Source organism: Meriones unguiculatus, chromosome 9 (assembly GCF_030254825.1).
Source record: "Meriones unguiculatus strain TT.TT164.6M chromosome 9, Bangor_MerUng_6.1, whole genome shotgun sequence".
In the NCBI taxonomy this organism is placed as follows: Eukaryota; Metazoa; Chordata; class Mammalia; order Rodentia; family Muridae; genus Meriones; species Meriones unguiculatus.
Window position 1 is genome coordinate 109307690 of NC_083357.1, and position 15065 is coordinate 109322754.

General features: G+C 35.2%; 1 pseudogene; it reads right to left on the bottom strand.

The window, feature by feature from the left end:
- Positions 1–573: 573 nt before the first annotated feature.
- LOC110540391 (cell division control protein 42 homolog) lies at positions 574–7306 on the bottom strand (annotated as a pseudogene).
- Positions 7307–15065: the final 7759 nt, after the last annotated feature.

Here is a 15065-nt window from a genome sequence, read left to right on the forward strand (position 1 = left end):
AGACCAGGCTGGCCTAGAACTCACAGAGATTTGCCTGCCTCTGCCTCCCAGAGTGCTGGAATTACAGGCATGTGCTACCACTGACATATTATTTTACAAATATTTATATGTATATTTTTTTGAAAAACATCCAAAGCTGAATACAGAACATACATACATGACATTGACAACTCTCCCCTTCTTGGATATATATGCCCCATACATTGCCAAATGTACAGACATAATTTAGTAAGGAATGTGAAACTTGTGTTGTTGTTTTTGTTGTTGTTTTAAACAAGGAAAAAAAAACCTAGAATTCATCAATTATTCAAAATAAACTATTACTGGAAGGCAAAGTGTGCTCACCAATAGACAACACTCACATGAATGCATGCGGGTAAGGGGAGGGAAGAGGCCACTATTGCAGCAAGAACAAATTTTAATCTGCAATCTTTAATCTTTAGTTTTATTTAAGCATTACTTTTGTTATGATGGCAACAGCAATTGTGCATTAACGACTCTGGAAAGACATTCATTGCCTCATATACTTGCTGTCTGTCTTTCATTCTAGGGGTTCCAGAGTACCCTGTATGCTTATTCAAGCACGTTGTTCTTTAGGCCTTTCTGTGTGAGGGCAGAACATTGCATGTACTTGACAGCCTTCGGATCCTGGGCCAGCTTTTCAGAAGTCTGTGGAGTGATAATCTTCTGTTTGTTCTTGGCAAGTTTCTAATAGTAGCGGGGTCATCTCTGAGATCACTTTGGGTTCTAAGAAGTGAGAAAGGAACCTTAGTACAGTGGTCAGTTATCTCAGGCAACTGCTTGTCTTTCACATTTTATTATTATTATCATTTATTACAATTTATTCAATTTGTATCCCTCTTCTCCCAATCTCACCCTCCCTCCCTCTTCTCCTCCTATGCCCTTCCCCTAGTCCATTGATAGCGAAGGATCTCATCCCCTTCTATCTGGACCTAGCCTATCAGGTCTCATCAGGACTGGTTGCACTGTCTTTCTCTGTGGCCTTACAAGGCTGCACCCCACAAGGGGAGATGACCAAAGAGCCAGCCACTGAGTTCATGCCAGATAAAGCTCCTGATCTCCTTACTAAGGAACCTACATGGAGACCAAGTCTATGGACTATGTAGTAGTCTATGGACTACATCTGAGTTGTAGTTTTAGGTCTTCTTCATGCATGGTCCTTAGTTGCAATATCAGTCTCCTCAAGGCATACAGGGCTCAGTTATTTTGGATCTGTTGGTCTCCTTTTGGAGCTCCTCTCCCTTCCAGGTCTTTCTATCTCCCTGTATTCTGCTAGTGAGGTAACCCAGAAACAGAAAGACACACATAGTATATACTCACTCATAAGTGGATATTAGTCATGTAATATAGGATAAACATACTAAAATGTATACTCCTAAAGAATATAAACAACAAGAAAGACCCAAGGGAAGATGCTCAATCCTCATTCAGAAGGACAAACCTGATAAACATTGGAAGCAGGAGAAGACGGGGAATAGAACAGGAGCTTACCACTGATGACCTCTGTAAGACTACTGATTGAGACATCAAAGCAGAGGCTGAGACTCATAGTCTTTCACAATTTTTAACTAAGGATAAAGAAACCACTGAATATCATACTAGAAAAACATCCGTTTGTGAGTAGTTCATTGGTCTTTGTCACAATCTTCTTTCCCTGCATTATCAGAAAGTTCAAGAGTATATGGCTCTTGACAAATCATAACTGTGACTGCATAGTTGTAAAAAATCAATACAGATTATGATGGAAATTTGTTTGTTGTGTAGGATATCAGGAGACATATTTTACCAACAGTACCATTGCTGACAACAACACAGTTAACTGTCTGTATTGTGGAAATGGTTTTGTATCCTCTTTTATTATTTCAAATTAAGTGTTTATCTCAGCTTCTCTGCAGAGCGTTATCTGCATTGCTCCTGTGAAAGACAAAATTATAAACATCTCATTTCTGTAAGAGATCAGTTCTTCTCAACCTTTCTAATACTGTAAGCTTTGATACGCTTCCTCCTGTTATGGTCACCCCTAAAAATAAAATATTTTTCATTGCTATTTCATGACTTTGTACAGTAAGTTTGGTACTCTTATACAAATGTTTTAGGGCATAGAGTTAGAATTTTGCCAAAGTGTCACAACTCACAGGTGGAAAACTACTGGTGTATGTAATAAAATGTTGAGAGAAAAAAGCAGTATGTAGATTGATTTAGCTTTTATGTTGTCTCCTCTCAAGTCCCAATCTATTTTCCATTTTCACAGCATTGAAGTTTAAACCATTGGAGAATATTTTCCCAAGAATGAGATAGAACATCTTATAAAAACATAAGTACTTTCAGTGACTGCAGTGCAATCAACTAGCACTTAACTTAAGGGAATTAATTAGAAGCGTTTTGATGACCCTTTTTTTCTCAAAGAGGTTTTCCTGAAGGAACTACTTCACATATTTTTTTGAACGTATACATAAGGTTGCTAAGAAAATTCTTTAAGTAGCATCCCTTTATTAGCAGTAGAGAATAGTAAGAAGAAAACTTCTCATCTTAGTAGATAGTTTTTCCCAATAAACTGAGAGGATCTTTATGTCTTCAACCAGTATCTACTGACAAATAAAATAGATACTGAACTTTAAAGGTCATTTATTTTTTGTAAAGTGTGAGGGACGTATTGCTTGTACTTTTAATGACTGTATATGTTAAAGACTGTTAAAGTTTAAAAGTTGGGTTAATTTTATAAATTATTAAGGTTGTTCATTGAGTTTTACCTGCTTCTCAATATTGGTCCTTTACAAAAGGACCTTTCTATCTGATTCATATATACAAATATATATTCCTTTCTATCTGATTCATATATACAAATCTAAAATACATTCTATACCAATAGTTTAGGAATAATTCCTTAAGATTTTAAAGTTCATAAGATATGTCAAAATACCAGATGAGAATAAATTTTTATTATTTAAATATTTAAACAAATATTTATTGGCAATATTAATGTTGGTGGAAAACTGTGCTAATAACATAGTGAGATTTGTAGAAGAAATCACTTATGTATTGTATGGACACACCACATGTGAAGGAAAAAAAAATGCCTCTACCTGAAGCAAGAAATAGAATTTAGACATCTAGCACACAGAAAGGATTCTTGGATACAGCTGGGCATGAGATGTTCAAGCAGACAAGATGCTAAAAGGACACATGCATTGTACCTGAGCCCAGGTAAACAGCCACATGACAGAATGTAAATTAATATAAATGGGTTATTATGAGTTATGAGCTAGTTAGAGAAGAGCTTAGCAATATGCCCTAGATAATTTAAAATAATATTTAATGACTCTTATAATCATTATTAGAGGATCTTGAGGCAGGGAGAAAAACCAAATTCACAACAGACGTATCCTATAACATTAATATCCATAACAGCCATAATTCTTGCTCAAATAATAACGTACTATAGTTATTAATTGAGAATCTTAAAGTCTATTGGATTAATTGTATTTTAATAAAATTCCAAATACTAAATACATAAGTCTCACTTTTTGTTTTATTTCTTTTTTTTCAGAGCAGACTGTTTTATTAATATGGTAAATAACAACTATTATAACAAACAAAAACGTTTTGTAGTTCTTAGCAATTTTATAATGAGTTTTGTTTTAATTTTTCTCACTTCTTTTTGAACATATTCACCTTCTTCCTTCAATTCTTCTTTTTTTCTTTTGTTTTAATTTTTATTTTTTTATTATTAGTTACATTTTATTAACTCTGTATCCCAACTGTATCCCGCTCCCTCATTTCCTCCCAATCCCTCCCTCTCTCCCTCATCTCCACCTTGCCCCTTTCCAAGTCCACTGGTTGGGGAGGTCCTCCTCCCATTTCATCTGACCCTGTTTTATCAGGTATCTCCAGGACTGGCAGCAAAGTCCTCCTCTGTGGCCCAGCAGAACTGCTCCTCCCTTGGGGGGTGGGGAGGTCAAAGAGCCTGCCATTGAGTTCCTGTCAGAAATAGACTCTGTTCCCCTTACTATGGAAAACCAATTGGTTACTGAGCTACCACAGGCTACATCCGAGCAGAGGTTCTAGGTTATATCCATACATGGTCCTTGGTGAAGTGTCAGTCTCAGAAAAGACCCCTGTGCCCAGATATATTTGGTCCTTGTGGAGCTCCTATCCTTTCCATGTCATTCTAACTCCCACTTCTTTCATATGATTCCCTGCACTCTGCTGAAGGTTTGGTTATGAGTCTTGGTTTTGTTTTATTTCTATGTCATTAATTTTAGGTATAAAAAATGAAATTGTATTGATTTTGTATCCAGCCACTTTGATTAAGGTGTTTATCAAGTGAAAGAGTTCTCTGGTCGAATTTTTGCAGTCACTCATTATACTTTCATATTATCGGCAAATAGTGATAACTTGAATTCTTCCTTTCTGATTTGTATCCCATTGATCTCTTTTAGTTGTCTTATTGCTCTAGGTAGGACTTCAAGTACTATGTTGAAGAGATATGGAGAGAGTGGGCCGCCTTGCATTGTCCATGACTTCAATGTGATTGATTTAAGTGTCTCTGTGTTTAGCTTGATGTTAGCAATAGGTTTGATGTATACTGCTTTTACTATGTTTATATATGTGCCTTGTATCCCTGAAAGTCTTATATCTCTAAAGTCTTGGAGAGATCAGGCACATACCTAAACATAGTAAAGGCAATATGCACCAAGCCTATAACCAACATCAAACTAAATGGAGAGAAACTTAAATCAATCCCACTGAAATAAAAGACAAGGGAATGTTGCCTACTCTCTTTATATCTCTCCAACATAGTACTTGAAGTCCTAGCTAGAACAAATAAGACAACTAAGGGAGATCAAAGGGATACAAATAGGAAAGGAAGAAGTCAAAGTACTTCTTTCACAGCTGACATGACAGCATAAATAAGTGACCAGAAAAAATCTGCCATAGAACTCCTACAGCTGACAAACACCTTTAGCAAAATGGATAGTTACAAAATAGCTATTTTTTTTTTTTAGTTCAAAAAATCAGAAGTCCTCCTGTATACAAAAGACAAATGGACTAAGAAATAAATTAGCTAAACAACACCCTTCACCATAAACACAAACATAAAGTACTTTTCACCTAGCAAGTGAAAAAAAAAACCTGTATGAAAAAAATAAAAAATAAAAAAATTAAAAAAAATAAAAACTTGAAATCTCTGAGGAAAGAAACTGAAGAAGTTATTAGAAGATCCAAGACTTCTCTAATCCTAGGTAACAATTGGTTAAGTTTTCAGTTTCAGCCATCCGCGGTGCAACAGTGACAAAACCGCCGCTTGGGGCCAGGGTCTCTTTCAGGAGTGGGCCTTTGGCGCTGAGCCTTCTGCCTCAGGAGCCGGCGAACGGTCCGTGGGACCCCGGCGCACGATAACTAGAGATGGGGTGAAGGGGGGCGCGCGCCTGGGGCTGGTGTGCCGCCGGTGGAGCGTGCGAGCCGCGGCCGTATCGCCGCGATAAAGTCTGCTCTGAAGAGAAAAAAAAAAAAAAGTTTTCAGTTTCTCTCTTAATGAGCTGGCCTTAAGTCCAATTAGGGAATTGTCATCTCACAAGATGTTTGTGTAACAGTTACATACTTAGGGTTATCATAAGAATCTGAACGTTTTTGGAGATGTAGGTTTCTTAACCAGGTATGACTATCGGTTACTCCCCTTCTGTAGAAGCTGGGGTGCCATGGGGGAGACTTCCAGATTCAAATCAGATCTCCTGGGTCTTATATCCAGTGTGCATGGTTTGCTCAGCAATGGAGGTTTACATCAGTTTCTGGGTGGAAAACAAAAACAACAGCAAGGGCCTAAAATGTTTGGGGAGTTCAGGGCATTGTAAACCATAAAATGATTGGAGGTTTCTTGTGCCCAGTATTGGCTATTGTGTTAAGTAGTATATAAATTTTATGGAGCATTGTCAGGCAAGGTAAGGAAATTTTACTTAAATCATATATGTATACATACACACAAAGTCTTATATGTAGTTATTAAAATTTCATGAAAATACATATATGATATAAACAGAATTATTTTTGTTTAGTTTTATTTTTGTACCATTATGTGATTTATCAAACACTGTAAGTTAAAGAACATTGGTTTTTATAGTTAATTTAGTATAAGGAACCCATGCAGTTAACACTTTTTGGTAAATATAGCCTATAACTCTCTCTCTCTCTCTCTCTCTCTCTCTATATATATATATATATATATATATATATATATATATGATGGTATATTAAAATAAGTGCTATGGCTAAGGTAAGATGAATCAGCTAGCTTTAGAAATTTTTCATTAAAATAAAGTGGAAGGAATAAACCATTTCTTCACACACTCTTCTTATGTTCGGTGCTCACCACGGAAAGACCCCTACCTCATCACATTCACTCTAAACAAATGAGTGACATATACGTGAATAGTAACTATGATGTCCCGAGGCTTAGCTTATAATATGTCTGTTTATATCCATTAAATGGAAAATTTGTTTTTTGAAAATAATTGTGAAAGAATAGTTTTGAGATGAAACAATTATCTGAGCAGGATCAGAAGATATACGTAAAGGAAAAGTAAGAGGCTGTTGGTTCTTTTAGCTTTGAAATTAGTTCATTGAGCCAGACTTATACAATCTAAAATGTAACCTTTCCTCTTTATGTTCATTTCTTATCACTGGAGGTATCCACTTTTAGTAATTAATTGTATAGTACTTTAAAATTATTTTTGAATATTCATTCATAATGTATCTAAATCATATTCGTTCTATTCCTCACCATTCTTCCTGTGTCTCCACACACTCTATTTTTCACACTATAAGATAAAGAGTGTTGGTTTTATACTTAATTTAGTATGTGAAATCTGCGCATTTAACACTATGCTTTTAGTCAATATAACCTATGCCTTCATATATGATGTCATATTAGAATAGATGTAAAATGAAGGCAATATACCTCAGCTACCACAGAGGTTTGCCATTATTTCAAATCCAGGACTTCTTTAAAGTTGTTCGCTTCTACTCCCACACATATGCAAGGTTTTATTTGATTAGTCATTGTGTGTACTCAGGTGTGTGCATACATGTGAAGGTCAGAAGGCAATATGTGGATCAGCAGGATCAAACTCGGTTTGTCAGTCTCGATGCCAGTTAGGTACGTGCTTGCCACACCTTGTTGCTCATGATCTTTGCTTTGTAAAATGCCAACAGTGAATTCCAATATTGTGTCATCATACTGTAAAATCTCTGAGATTGTGTCTACCTTCCTGAAGATGAAGTCTCTCATGTTTACGAATGACATTCTCATCTGTTTCAACAGTATAACATAATCAGACATTGTAAACAAATAGGATGAACTAAACAGTGTATTAAATCTCAAGCTACTGTACAGTATAATATGATGGAAGGGCAGGTGTCAGGTTCTATGTATACTCCCTTTCTGAGTCCAGACAGTGTGTGACCCCAATTCAGTTACGAGAATCTAATCGCGCATAGAAATAAGACATGTAACGATAACCCTGTAAGTTTCTTTTATAGTTGTCAATTTTAACTTAATGTTCAGTAATAAATGCTATTTTAAAACAAAAGCCATATGAGGAAATTTTGTAATTAAGAACAATTTTCCTTGCTTATTTTACTGGCATTATTTTTTTTATGGCACTCTATTCTGATGTTCAAAGTAGTGTCACATAATCATTAATGCTCCTAATATAAATGGTATTCTTTTCTTGGAAAGCCAATTTTAGTAGATGGAATATCACATCTAGTCAGAAATGCATGCAGCTGAAAAGAAATCGTTAGCTGGATACTCAGAGTATTAAATTAAAACATGAAAAATTAATACTATCACTTATATATATTCAGATGATAAAATCAAATATTCTTTTAAATACTTGTATAAACTAGCTAAAGTTTATATGAGTTGTGCAAATTATTCATTTGCCCAGAATTTTTGTTTTTGTCTCAGAAAACAATTACAATTATTATCTCTTGATTCCTCTTAGCTAACAAAATGGTAAATTACATAAACTGACAGTTCTACAAAATACCTTGAAATAATGTTACTTTGTGTTTCAAATTACTTTAAATGCCTAGCTAGGCTTAAATGACACATTTGTGTGTGTGTCAGTGTACCTGTGCACACATATGCTTAGTGTGGGAAAAAGTGGACAAAACAGAAAGAGGTATGTAGGGAAGAAAGTAGTGACACCAAAGGCACAGATAATATAAAAGTGATATTCCTATATACAAAGTAATATGCTTTAGGTTCACAGTCCAAACAGATTCAAAGAGACTTGTGGCAAACTGAGTTAGGAAAGAAAACCTGGGATGATGTTTATCCCAGTATATAAAAGCTTTTGTTTGGAAATTGTAGACCAGACAACATTGACAGAGCATCAGTTCATAAAACATAACAAATTCTCATGTAAATGATTCATTATATTGGGATTGAAAGAAATTCCTAAGAAAGAGAAAGTCTCTGTACACAAAGAATATGAAATCAGTTTTAATGTTAGCTTCTCATTCTAGACTCTCCTAAATTAAGAAACAAATAAAAGTAACATTGCAAGTGTGAAACATGCCCAGAATAAAAGGAAGAAACAAAGCTGATGCTTCTCCTGGGGGCTACAACATAAACTGAGACCACAGTAAATTCTAACAGAAATAGCCCCATGCTTATAATAAAAATTTCAATAAGCACTAGGAAATATTCCAGGAAACATAAGCATCATGAACACAAATTAACAGACCAATTATTCCACAATATCTGCAAATTATGGGATTAGAAGATACACAGTGAGAAAATAAATATGTATAAATAATTAAAATTTTAAAGAATTTGAAAGTAGAAAAAAATGGAAAACTCTGGAAGAGGGAACTCAGGGAAGCTACACTGAGTATTTGAAAATGTTACCAATTTTAAAACATAGCAGTGAAAAACTGTGTTCTAAAATTTACAAATCTTTTCCAAAGAAAATTCAAGCAAAAACTGTGTCAACATTTTTTAAAAAACAATATTTTCAATTTGGGAATAATAGTGAGAATTGTATACTGAAATGTGTACAATATATTCTATATAGTTAAGGTAGACCTAACTTTCAGTAGCTTATCATCATCATCATCATCATAATTTATTACAATTTATTCACCTTGTTTCCTAGCTGAGCTGTAGTCCCCTCTATCACTTCCTCCTCCTCCTGGTCCTACCCTTCCTCCCTCTTCCTTTCCTAAGTCCTTCACCTAGTCCACTGATTGGGGTGGTCCTCCTCCCCTTCACTTTGACCCTAGCCTATCAGGTCTCATCAGGACTATCTTGATCTGCTTTTTCTGTGGCCTAGTAAGGCCATCTTACCAGGGGCAGGTGATCAAAGAACAGACAACATAGTTCATGCCAGTGACTGCCCTTGCCCCCTTACTAAGGTACCCACATGGAGACTGAGCCGCCCATTGACTACATCTGAGAAGGGGTTCTAGGTCCTCTCCATTCCTGTTTCTTGATTGACTCAACAGTCTCTGCAGAGGGACTAGGCCTAGATATTTTGGCTCTGTTGGTCTCTTTGTGGAGTACTTGTTCTCTTCAGTTCTTTTTATCTCCTCCTTCTTCCATAAGATTCCCTGCACTCTGCCCAATGTTTGGCTATGAGGCTCAGCATCTGCTTTGATACCCTGCTGGGTAGAGCCTTTCAGAGGTCCTCTGAGGAAGGCTTTTGTCCTGTTCCCTGTATTCTACTTTCAAAGTCTATCCCATTTGCCCTTCTGAATGAGGATCAAGCCTCAGATTTTAGTATGTTTACCCTATATTATATGAATGGAATCCACTTATAAGTGAGTATATACCATGTATTTCTTTCTACTTCAGGGTTACCTCATTCAGGATGATCTTTTTTAGTTCCATCAATTTGCCTACAAATTTCATGATTTCCTTGTTTGTAATTGCTGAGTAGTATTCCATTATGTTAATGTACCACAATTTTTGTATCCATCAGCACAGACTCTAAGATCAACCATCAGTAAATGGGACCTCCTGAAACTGAAAGGCTTTTGTAAAGCAAAGGACACTGTCAACAGAACAAAACAGACTACAGACTGGGAAAAGATCTTCACCAACCCTATATCTAATATAAGACTAATACTGAGTATATATATAAAGAAATCAAGAAGTTAAATGCCAACAAACAAATTAATTCATTAAATCAATGGCTGGCTCGTTGACCACCACCCCCTGAATGGGGAGCAGCCTTGCCAGGCCACAGAGAAGGACAATGCAGCCAGTCCTGATGAGACCTGATAAGCTAGGGTTAGTTGGAAGGGGAGGAGGACCTCCCCTATAAGTGTACTTGGAGAGGGGAATGGGAGGAGATGGGGGAGGAAGGGTGGTGTTGGGTGGTAATGAGAGAGGCAGCTAAGAAATAGTATTGAAAAGAAAATTGGTTAATTAGCTGAAGTACCTATACAAGGAACTAAATAGCCTGGGATGTAAGTGAGCTAAAACTTCATCATTAATATGCATGTCATGTGAGATTATAAACAAACTATTGATTAAAAGAATGATATTAAACACAAGAAAAATCGGCAATAGGCAAAAACCTTGCAGTGACTAAATTCATAACCACATCACTTATCTTAAAGACATATTAGAATGTATAATTATTAAGTTTAGGAGTTTTTGTCTCTTGTAGTGATGTAATATAAGCTGGAAATGTTTAGTCTTGTACAGGCTTATGTTCTGATGCCACTGATTGGGATTTTAAGTGCATGCAACAGTTTTTTTTTAACTACTTTGCATTTACTTTATTATTTTTTAATTTTTAAAAAAATAGGTTCTTCCCTTATAGAATACTTATTTTACTCCACTCCTCCCAGATATTCCCCACCTCTCCTCTCTTCCACATCCATTCCCCTTATGTTTCCCTTCAGAAAGGAGCAGACCTCCATGAGACAGCAACAAAACACTACATACAAAAAAATCAAGACAAAAACCATCATACCGAGGTTCAACAAGGCAACCCAATAGGGGTAAATATCCCCAAAAGCAAGCAAAATAGTGAGAGACACTCTTCTTCCCATGGTTCAGAGTCCCACAAAAATACAAAGCAACAGCCAAAACATGTCATACACAGAGGGCCTGGAGTACCTCTGTAGGCCCTGCATTTGTGCTTCAGTCTCTGTGAGGCTCTATTCTCCCTGCTTCCTTGATTCAGTAGACTGTCTTCTATTGTGCTTTTTTTCTTAATAATTTTTAAATTTATTTTTTTATTACTACAAGTTATTCATTTTGTATCGCAGCTGTAGCTCTCTCCTTCATCCCCTCCCAATTCCACCCTCACTCCCTCTTCCACTCCCAGGCTCCTCCCTCATTCCACTGATAGGGGAAGTCCCGCCTCCCATTCCATCTGACCCTAGCCTATCAGGTCTCATCAGGACTGGCTTCATTGTTTTCCTCTGTGGCCTGGCACAGCCACACTGCCCCAGGAGGAGGTAATCAGAGAGACAGCCACTGAGTTCATGTCAGAGACACCCCCTCTTCCCTTTATTAGGATACTTGGAAACTGAGCTGCCATGGGCTACATCTGAGCAGGGGTTCTAGCTTATATCCATGCATGGTTTTTGGTTGGAGTATTAGTCCCAGAAAAGACCACTGTGTCCAGATTTTTGGTTCTGTTGCTCTCCTTGTGGAGCTCCTGTACCCTCCAGTCCTTTTCAGTTTTTTATATCTTCCTTTTTCCATAAGATTCCCTGCACTCTACCCAAAGGTTGGCTATGAGTCTCAGCATCTATTTTGATAACCTGCTGGGTAGAGTTTCAGATCCCCTCTGTGGTAGGCTGCTGTCCTGTTCCCTGTTTTCTTCCCCTTCTACTGAGCTTTTAAATAGGAGGTAAGTTCATAACAATCCAGCTCTTTGTTAAGAAAGTTAAGCAGTAATTGGCCCATCTTGAATTTTCTGAGTAGTGTGATAGTCATGTTATTGTCTGGCTGTTTTTAATCAAAGCCAAACTAAATTGTCTCCAAGACACAGAAAAAATCAAGAGAATTCAAGATGTGGTAATCATTGAGGAATGTCTATAATTAAACTTCCAGATAAATCAAACAGTGATAATAAATTGAGGGACTAGAATAACTATTTTGATCTCCAACAGAAATTACATGTTGCATTTCATTATCTTCTCCAGGCTTCATTGATAGGAGAAAATAATGAGGCACGTTTAGAACCACAGAACAGATTTTGGAAAAATCCAGAAGATGCAGGAAAAGAGAGATTACAGGTTATATGTTTACCATTAGAAACTAGGATAAATTTTGCTTCAATAAACAGTATCATAAAATGTACATAAAAATTGTGTAGTGTCTTTAAGGTAAAATAATTCTTTGTCTAAATTTACATAGCTAAATATTATGACAGTTGAACATTATAAGTAGTTCTGTATTTCTAAAGCTTTACAATATAAGAAAGCATGTTGGTGCCCCAAAATCTCATTGAAGAGATTAATAAGTTAGCATTGAGTTTAATTGTAATATTGAGCACCAAGTTTTGTAATAGATTGCTTTTAATTTCAGAATCATCTTGGGTGTATGAACATTAAAGTAGCTACCCAGACAAACAAATTTCTCTTTAATAGGGAAAATATCTACATTGTAAGAATTTATTAGATGTTTAATCAATGTAGTACAATGTAGTACAGGTGTAAAGAAAAATAAAATACAGTTTGAATTACTGAAATAAATAAGAGATTTCTTTCAATACAGAAAACCTCAGATAAGCTAAAAGCTAAAAGTCAAGTTACATTTAAAACTGATTTATAGACAGTGATACAAGTTAAAATGAGAACTAGAATTTCAAGGCTATGATGTTAAACTTTTATTATACAATAGAAAATATTATTATTTAAAATTTATGTGGATAATATTCTTTTAGACTTAAAAGTCAATTATAACAATATTATTTATAATAACTTATTAAATTGGTTTCTTAAAAATAAATTGAAACTATTATTTTCAAATCTTCTTACTAGGTATTAGGAGATATGTAGCAAAATTCAATTATTTGTTTATTTAATTACTTATATAATACTCTTTCTGTATATTACAGTTCACTTTGTAGAACTGATTAAAATTTACTTTCCCAGTGCTTACATTTCAAAAAAAAAAAAAAAAAAAAACCTGTGCTGCTTTGTCTTATGAAAGTCACTTTTTCAGTGATTACCCAACTGCAAATGTCCACCTTCCTGCCTCTGTTTTCCTTCTGCAAGGAAGTTGTTGGCACTGGCCCATTCTCCATATGTCATGACATTTTCACCTCCCAAGCTTCCCACATTAAGAAGCAAACTTCCATTGCAAAAGTGAGAATTTATTTTGTTTAATTTCTTTGTTTTTAATTTACTTTTTATATCTAAAACAAATAATAAACCATGTCACACTTTTTTAAAAATTAAGAGCAATTTTACTATAAATATTATTGTAAGGCAGTTGGACTTATTTCATTTCTGAATCCCATTTTAATTTTCAACATTTTGACTGCATGTTATTTGAGATACACTTCATTTTTTAATATTTTTTAAATATTTTTTGACCTCACACTGACTGCTGACTGGGATATCACCATTGAACAAATTTGGAGGAAAATAACGTTTCTGTGGTAATAAAGAAGTCATAAAATATCTCAATTATCTTAAAGTTTAAAGTTAGTTAGTACACATTCTGTGTGATGAAAAGAAAATTTTCATAGGAGTTTTAGTAGCAATCACAGGACATGAAAAATCCTCTACAAAATAGTCCATGACCTGCATCCATTTCCAATGAATTATCTTCTTAGGTTTCATTTTAGGGTGCTTTTTTTTTTCCATTACTTTTGTAATTCATCCTATGAAGAAGGGGAAAAAGAAGATGAAGAAGAAAAAGAAGAGAAGAAGAACAAGAAGAAACTGTTCTTGAGAATTCATATACTGCTAGCATATCTCTTGAACATAGGCATATGAAAATAGTGAAGGATTTCATTTGAATAAGAATGATTTATATTTTCACTGTTGAAGGACATGAATACATTATAGGTATCTTTTGCATTTGACTTGTATTTCTATCTTAAGCATGTAGATGGTTTCAGCGAATGCTAAACTGCAATTCTAGAACACATCTTGCATTTATTCCACTAAATGGCATAGATTTCATATAAACGTGAATGAGTTACACACATAATTTCAGACTACCTTTATGGTTTTAAATGTACCCAAATATGTTATTATTCACTGTGAGCGAACAAATTCACTGCATATTACACAGACACAAATGTTTGATAAGAATTTAATGCAAAATTAATATTAATTATATATTTGAAGTAGACATAAAAGACCATAAGAAATAATTGGTTTTGATTCTGTGCTGTGGCTTAAAACTAGGAATTTGAGAATGCTAGGCTTTTGTCTTACTGCATCCCATCTCTCTTTTTCTGAGACTTAGTGAAGACCTGTAGTCTGTAGACTTCCCTTTCAGGGATTGGGGTGCTGAGATAACATGCATGTATAACCAGGCCCAAATTACTTTAAAAAATAACTACTTTTTATCCTTACTGCATTTACTAACCAGTGCTGTACATATTGCTGAGGTGGAGCTTTATGCAAAAGTAACAATCCCTAAGTCATTTTGGAGAAAGAAAATTTGAATATATTTAGAAAATGTATAATATTTACAGATTTACAAAGAAACAAGACCTTTCTTACAATAGTGAACTCATGGTCTAACAAAATTGTTTGGTCCTCACTTTGAACTTTTTCCACATAAAAATGAGGTTAATTTTGCTTATTGTCTTTGATGGTACCACGTGATCTATCGGTTTTGAAGTAGAAGTAGTACTCAATCATGTAATGGAAGCTGAAATACAATGCAATAAAATGATGTAATAGGTAATCACTGAACAAGTGACAAGTCAGCTAACATTTAAATAACAAAGTAGAAAGTTGTTTCCCTCTCTGCAAAGATACTATTGTAAATTTAAAAACAGTAGGGTTTTCTACATGTTTACCCATTATTCCGCTCTATATGCCTAGGGATC